The following is an 8,900-nucleotide window of genomic DNA, read 5'->3' as shown; positions in this document are numbered from 1 at the left end:
ATTCAACATACTGACTGGCTGCAGGGCTTCACTGACAACCTGCTGGAATTCTGGTTCTCTCATACTTCCCTTTACTGGTGTCTGACACCGCCAACTAACCCTAATATGGTGTTGGCTTGAAAGCCAGCTTCCTAATCTGTAACTTCTCTGGACATTGACTGCTGCTGGGCTCCCCCTCAACTCACAGACGTTTATAGCACAGAAGGAGGCCATTTGGCCCATCATGTCCATCCCAGTCAACAAGGGTCTGACTATATTAATCCCATTTTCCAGTGCTTGGCACATAGCCCTGGAGGCTATGACATCGCAAGTGAATATCTAAGTACTTCTTAAATGTTATGAGAATTTCTGACTGAACCACCCTTACAGGCAGAGAATTCTAGGCCCCCACCGCCCTCTGGGTGAAAAAATTTCTCCTGAACTCCCCTCTTAGCCTTCTACCTTTTACCTTAAATCTATGCCCCCTATTTATTGGCTCTTCTACAAATGGAAAAAATGCCTTCCTACCCACCCTACCAATGCCCCTCATAATCTTATATACCTCTATCAGGTTCCCACTCAACCTTCGCTGCTCCAAGGAAAACAATCCCAGCCTATCCAATCTTTCCTCATAGCTCAGACCCTCAGCCCAGGTGGCATCCTGGTAAATCTCCTCTGCACCCTCTCCAGTGCAATCACATCCTTCCTACATGTTTGCTATTCCGTGAACTTGCCAAACTTTGAACAGCAAGGAGGTTTATGAATCCCTTCTTCAATATCATCTCCATGTGATATCCCAGCATGTTAAAGATTTGACATTCTGAAGAGCTTCTTTTACTATGCCTATAAGTTATGGCAGATGAATCTGCTGCAGATCCCATATGAGTCACTACCGACTCATTGGACAGGCTACTACTTAGCTATTACTTTGCAGACCATGACAGCAGATTCTTCTCCAGAGATAACATTATAGTTTGTATGAATACATATGACTCATGGACAGTACTTCACAGATAACAATCTTAGATCATTAATAGGCCCTGTAGATCCAAAATCATCGGCTCTGCAGAAGGGGTAGGAGTCATACAGTTACCTTTCTACTCATCAAGCAATTGGTCATTGCTGAAAAGGTCAGTGTTTATTGCCCATCCCTAGTTATCCTTGAGAAGGTGGTGGTGAGCCACATTCTTGAACTTCTGATTTGGGGCTTAGTATAAATTAGTGGTGTGTGCCATTTCAGAGGGCAGCTAAGAATCAACTACTTTGCGTGGGACTAGAATCATGTAGGTCATATCAGGTAAGGATGGCAGATTTCTTTTCCTAAATGACATTAGTAAACCAGGTGGGTTTTTACAACAATCTGGCATGTTCATCCGGTCGCCATTATAGATGCTAGGGGCAGAATTTCACCCATGTCAGGCGAGCTTGGCGGGGGCGGTTGGGAAGCCGACTGCTGCTCACGGTTGGGGCCAGACCGCGATTTCATGCCAGCAGGCCAATTAAGGCCAGCACGGTGTGAAACGCGAGCAGCAGCGCTGCCTGTGTGGGCGGGGTGTGGGGGGGGGTGGGGGGGAATGTGAGCTGGGCGAACACAACCTTCGCGCATATGTGCAAGTGCGCGCTTCATAATCTCCCTGAGGCACAGAGCTGCCCAAGGGAGATGAAGAGATATAAAAAAAAATAAAGAAAATAAAAACGTAATGAAACATGTCCTCTCGTGACTCTGCCACATGAGCAGGGACATGTTATTAATTAAGTTTTAAAATTTTTATTTTATCTTTATTTGCTTTAGGAAACCTCATCCTGCCTATAAGGTTGGACAGGAAAATTCTATTTAATTGATAATTTAATGGCCTTATTAAGCCTTTTAATTGTTGGCATGAATGTTGCTGACTCCAGCATGCGCCCGTTGAACAAAATATCACGCGACTGCGTGTTGATGTCGGGATACACACCCGACATCAATGTGCATCCTTTTATGCTTGAGTAGGTCAGGCACAGGTCAGGCATGTGCCCGCCTGCTGAGTTGAAAAATTTACCCTAGATTTTTATTGCAAATTTAATCTTGTGGTGGATTTGAACTCAAGCCATGGATCATTAGTCCAGGGCTCTAGAATACTAATCCAATAACAGGTACACTATGCTACTATTATCTATTATATTATCATACCTGTATTCATATTGTACCCATGACTAGCAGCTGCTAGGATATATAAGCAAATATCATGTTCGTCATCACCATGAATGAAAAATCACAAGGCAAGCATATTCCTGAAATGTGCTGTCAGCAATTAAATAATAGTGTTGTAACTGCTAAAACTGCACAATAGGCAGCTGTGTTCAAAAGCATTGAGATTTGAGGTCAGATTACAACATGAGAGAGCAGTATAGAGTGTGCTCAGTATCTCTTTACTGATAACAATCTGTAGCCAGCCCCAGGTATACATATTTTTTCAAGTGCATCAACTGAGCATTAAAATTAACCAAGGAACAATTGTAAAATGGCATTTCATATCAGTCAAGCTTTCTGCTTTTTGGAGTACAATTTATACGGTATTTTACAATTTACTGGCAGAAATTCCAGGGCTATTTCTATTGCTAATTTAGCCATATCTCACCATATGTATTATTAGCAGAAATGGTTATGAGAGAGAATACTAGATGGATAAAAAGGTGGGATACTGATTGATGGGCAGTGAGTTCCAAATCTTCAATATGCTGATGACATTATTCTGCTCGCTAACTCAGTAGAGGAGCTACAAGAGTTGGTGGATCATCTTAAACAAGTTAACTGGGAATACACTCTCCTGATCAATATCGACAAGACAAAGGTGATGGAGATGGGTGCAAAGATCTGCAAGATCCTGATTAATGGGTTTCAGCTTGAACAGGTTGATACCTTCCGCTATCTTGGGTCACTCATCAGGAAAATTCAGAGTCTACCAAAGAAATTTGGTCTAGACTTAACAAGGTTCATGGTGCTGGGAACTCACTTAAAAGAGTATGGAGTAACCACAGAATCTCAATTATAACGAAAATTCATCTTCCGAAAGCCTTTGTGTGGCCGGTGACAATGTATGGTTGCGCAAGCTGAACCATCGAGAAGAGTGATGAGGCTCAAATAAGAGCATTTGAAACAACATTGTAACTCCTGCCAACACAACATGGCTGGTCTGCGCATGCGCACTGGCCCACTCATGTGTGGAACACCTTGACATCATTCTGCTGGACCAAGTTTGCAAGTACATCTCTGTGCGTGCATGAAAACTTTTTATCTGTATGGACACATTGCCTGTAATGAATATGGTTGAAAGTTTAGGCTTAGCCTGAGGAACAATAAAGCTATCTATTAATTAATTAGGGACAGGGACAGGTATCATTCCAAATTCCAATGTTAAGTAACAATAGTAACAATAACGTGTCCTGGCATACTGTGCACATCTCTGGCAATCAAGCAATAATGACACATTATGACACTTTGAAGATTGTTTAGCTGATGAAGAGCCATTAAGATACTTTGTGTGAAACACCCCTTATTTCATGACTGAGCTTCAAGCCTGCTATCAAATTTTGTACTGAAATTACACTTCCATGAAATGAAATGCCTGGTTTAAAAATAAAATACTAAAACCAAAGTAGCCAGTTTTTTTCTGACCACTTGACTAGTCTGCTGCTAATTCAAATATGAAAAATTGCAAATACAAGAAATCTGAAATAAAGCCAAAATATTCAAAACACACAATAAGTCTGTTGGTATATGAAAAGTTCCAGATGTAGAATCTTTGTCAGAGTAGCAGTTGAACAGAAATCTTCTGCCTTTAAAACTCAATGGAATGTTGTGTTAGTCGACTTTAATAGGTGACTTTGGAAAATAGCATCACAGTATTGTACTGGTATTCAGTTGCAGCTTGCATGGGCTGTGGTTATACAAATTACAGCTGGTATTTTTAGGTTTGTGTATGTATACACCCAATAGTCCCCTGAGTTCAGACTCCGTAGGCTGGCATTAAAGGGCATTAAAGACAGCATTTTAAGTTGTCTATACAAAAAGGGGATGGTTTTGATTGTTGCCTAAACAGAGGAGAAAACACAGCTGTGATTATTTGAGCGGCACCATTTTTGGTCCTGGCTGCTGCCGACACTGTCGCTCGCTGTGACATAAGGGAGCAACAGAATCGACTGCGCATGCCCGGTGTTGGCTGTGGCGCTGGCAGCAAATGCAGCCTTGAAATGAAAGGACTTGGATGGATGTTAAGTGTGTCATAGACGGCGAAGCAGACAGTTGAGTGGGTGCTTGAGAAAACTGGTATTAAGAGGAACTTGTTTGAGACAGGGAAGTTCACATATTTTGGACACATGATGTGAACAGGAGAGCAGAGTTTGGAAAAAGAGGTCACACAAGGCAAAACACCTGGAAAACGTGCACAAGGAAGACCCAAGATGGCATGAATAGATAATATCAGAATGTGAACTGGCCTCGCTATTGGACAGGCAGAGAGGGCAGTAGAGAATAGAATTCAGTGGAGAAAGATTGTTCATAGAGCAGCCAAACCTTGGAACAAGGATGGATGAAAGACAAGACAAGAATTTAGCACGATGCTTTAACAGGCCTAAGAATGCTGCTTTTGTGAATGCTGAAACTCATTGATGTAAAGGCTTCCTTTGAAGAAGCAGAACACTTTTCCATCTTTTGTACAATTGACAACTAATGTTGCCCAACCAAGTCAAGTGCAGTTGACACAGTTACAATGATACACAGTTACCTTCATCGCCAACTGTGAGTGGTATTTAATGCAGGTGATGGAGGTCTAGACCACTGGCTAGAGAGCCCCGCATCACCTCTTTTTTAAGAAAGTTCTGGAAAATTAAGTGCTCCTCTGGCACTTAACTGGACAGTCATGGGCCTCCCCGGGATCATGGATGTCAGAGGTGGAAATCCCACCTACTGAGAACTGTGGCTAATCAGAGGCCAGTAGCTCTATTGAATGGCAGAGTCACCGGGAGGCAGTGGCTCCTGCCAGTATGGCACCTAATCTAAGTCTGGTATCATCACTATATCCATGGCCACAGGTGAGTGATGGTGGGACATAGGTCATAGGGTGGGATCACGTGGGGGAGGGGGGCTGGCAGTAGAGAAAGGGGGTGACTCTCAGTGGCCCTGCCCCCTTTCCAGTATGGTTACCCTCAATCAGGCACTGAATATTTTTGAGTGAGAGACCCTCCACACCCACCCCAACTTGGGAGCCTGCAAGTAACCCAACATGGATTTGCTTGTCGTGCACCTGTATAGTGAGCCACCCCACCCACCACTGGGCTAATATAGCAGCAGTGAGATGAGGACCTTAAGTGGGCATTAATTGCCCGTTTGAAGGCCTCAACTGGCGGTGGAGTGGGAAGGCAGTCCATGAACTTTGCTGCTATGGACTTAATTGGGGTGGAGGTTGGAAGGAAGCGTGTCTGTAACCGCCATCCTCTCACCTGATTAAATGCCCCTCACCACCAAACTTGCCACAGGGGAGGGCATTGAATTCTGCCCTATGTGTTGAAACCCCAGCCTCAAATTTGAAATGTAGGAGTTTCTAGATGTAAAAGGACCAAGTTCCTTCTGGTTCACCTTTTATCAATCAAGGGTGACACTCCAGTTCAGTACTGAGGGAGGTTATATTGTTGGAGATGCCATCTTTTGGATGATATTAAGCAGAGGCCTTGTCTGCACTCTCAGGTAAACATAAAAGATCCCATGACCCTATTTTAATGACGAGCAGGGGAGTTATCTCTGATGTCCTTGATGATATTTACCTCTCAACAAATATCACAAAAAGTAGATTATTTGGTTGTCATCACATTGCAGTTTATGGGAGCTTGCTGTGTACTAATTGGCTGCCACAGTTCCTACATTACAACATGATGTTATGGGTAGGATTTTGTGTTTTGGGTCAGAACCTAACTTCGGGTCTCCTGATCCCAAAATGGGAGAGGGGAAGTAGTCACGACGATTTTGTCTGAGGTTGGCAGCTAATTGGTTGGAAAGTGGGTTTGGCAGGCATAGGATAGAGGTGAGACTCAAGGTACAGGCCTGATTTAAAGGCATGATGGCAGCCATTCTAGCGGTAACTGTCTAGCATAGCTATGTAAGATCGTGGTCAGCAGGAGGATGGGCAGAGGCCAGGCATCCATGACAGGGCTGCCCCATGATGCAGCTCTTAAGGTTATGTTGGAGGCAGTATGCAAGAGGCATAGAGTCTGGTTCCAGGAGGGTGGCAGGAGAAGGCGACCCAGCCACATTAAGGGGGCCTAGATGGAGGTGTAAGGAGATGTCATTAGCTGCAGTGTTAGCTGGAAGGCCTTGGTGCAGTGCTGCAAGAGACTTAATGAATGACCTTCCCTCTGGCAATGTGAGTGCAATGTGACACCCAGATGACAGGCCTCCAGATCTGCAGACACACGAACTGAGCAGCCTGAGGGTGTTTTATGCTCCTGAATATGGGAGGAATGTGTACCCATGGTAATTACTGACCCTTCAGCAAGGTTCAGAGCCCTAAAGCTGTTGGTCAACACCGATAAATGAAGCTTCTTGTTTAAACAAACAATTAGCATTGGTGAGAAATGCCAGCATTGCCTTATTTATGTTCTGTCCTTGCAGAAGAATAGGGTACAGAATGTAAAGGAGATTGTGTGCACAGGAGGAAGAGTGCCCCACCTTACCATCCTCACTGCTATGGAGGTGGCAGCAATGGCATTATGAGGGTGGCACTGCATGACCAATTTTACGATGGAGAGATGGGAATATTTGAAGGAGAGGGTAAAAAGAAATTGAAATATATGGATGAAGGGGTTGGAGCACTCCTCCCCTTCTGACAATATGCCAAAGACCAAGCTGCATCAGGTCTGTAGAGACTTTAGCTGTCAGAGGCTAGTTCTCATGGTCTCATTCTTGTGTCTCCCACAGGACCAGTTGGGACAGGGAACATGTTGCTGCAGCAAGATCATCAGTGGCCTTGGACAAATCTGAAAGAGCAGAACCTAAACCACCACATATTTCGAGAACACCCTCCACCAGCACAGATACATTCAAAGTGGTGGATCCTCACACACCATTAGATGGGGGACACTGGATGAACAGTGTAGTACTAGTGAGCAAGAGGAAGTAAAGGAGTCAGAGACAGTTGTAGGCAATCCCCCTCAGAGGATGGAGGACAGACACAGCCACGCTCAGCTGGCTGCTGATGTTAGGCCTTGGCAGTCACAAGCAAGATGGCTCAACTTTGGCCAACAGTGAAAGATATGCACTCATATATCAGAGTTCCCTGAGACAGTGTGGAGTCATGCACTGAAAATGGAGCAGCCCATTCAGCTTACAAGCACCACCTTAGCTCAGACATTGTATGCATGAGCTCCTCCATTGAGAGAGTGGCTGACCTCATGGAGAACCATATGTGGCAGCACTCAGACTGGGTGCAGGAGCAGTGCACTGACATGCACAGAATCCATGAAAAGCTCTGCAGCATTGACCAGTCAATGACACTGATGGCACAAAGAGGTATTCAGTGGATGCAGTTGCGCCCCAGGTGGTGTTTCCCTTAGAAATCTTGAGCACCACCCAAAGGCCGAGGCAGTCATCGATGAGGATAAAGATGCCACCCCTCATGACGAGCATCACCATCCTCAGCCTCATTAGACCCTTTGACTGAGGGACCATCTACGCAGCAGGACTCTGTGAAATTGGCTGCACTTGCATTGGTGCAGCTGCCTCTGGAGGTGTCTCCACTGGAGCCTCCTGAACAAGGACGGCTGCCGTTGGCATCTCAGCAGCAAGCAGACACAAGTGTGCTGGCTGCTTCCACCTCATCTGAGGCCACAAAGGGAGCACTGCGTAGATGCAGCTGAGAGTGAAAGTCACCATGTTGTTCAGTGCACTGAGTGGTTCACTGAGGATTATTTCACTTGTGAATTTGCACATTGTAATTTATTAATATCACTGAGCCATGATCCCAAACTCTTTGATGGCATGGCTGCAAAAGCAGGAAGAAATAGAGAATGGAAGCCATGGTCTTTGATTGGGGACACTGAGACTGCTGGACAGATGTGTACATGCATTGGCAGCAAGATCTATTCAAGGTTGTGTTGTTGCAATGCTCGTAAAGACTGATAACTTGTAAAAATTTCCAGTGATTAACTTGAAGATTCACGTGACAAGGTTTCAAATTTTAAGACATTTACCGTAACAAACTAAATGCAAAATTGTCGAAACACCATTCAGCAGGCAACTTTTACTTTTAACCCCAGAAAATATTTCCCATTTAATGGGAAATCCCTCTCCATGGTTATACTTTACTCTGTTCCTTAAGTGGGTACTTCATTTTCCAGGAACCAGTTCAAAGCTATTCTCAGCTCCCGATGCCTTGCTTCCTGTTTCCTTTTCCAGCTGGGTAACTTCTCGTCCCTGAACTGACTTTCACATTGTGGGTTATCCTGGAGATTCCTCCCTCTAGCCAAAACTATGCGAATCTTCCAGTCTCCTATAAATCATCACCAATTGATCTCTTCACACCGAGCGTGGGTTCCCACCTCCATTCTGAGTGGTGAACAACAGAGATTGGCTGCTTCTATCTCTCTGTCCTTCCTCTTTCTCTCAGATTCCTGATACTGACCTGTTTCTGTCAGGTTCAGTGAAACCTTAGAAAACCCTGTAAGCTGATACTGCAATGGCTTTCTATGGACTCTTCTCTCAAAGCCCATTTCCATGCCAAAAAGAACAACATGGGCACTTTTCCCAGGTACAAATTCAAACATAACAACTTATAACATTTTACACATTTTAACAGCTAACTTACTACAAGTAATATTCTGCCCCTTGTCACATTTCACCATTACACAATCCACACCACATGCCTACACCTAGTAACTCCTCACCACCAAAT

This window comes from Carcharodon carcharias, chromosome 3 (genome assembly GCF_017639515.1).
Source record: "Carcharodon carcharias isolate sCarCar2 chromosome 3, sCarCar2.pri, whole genome shotgun sequence".
NCBI lineage: Eukaryota > Metazoa > Chordata > Chondrichthyes > Lamniformes > Lamnidae > Carcharodon > Carcharodon carcharias.
The sequence above is the reverse complement of the archived record's forward strand: the minus strand, read 5'-3'. Positions refer to the sequence as shown.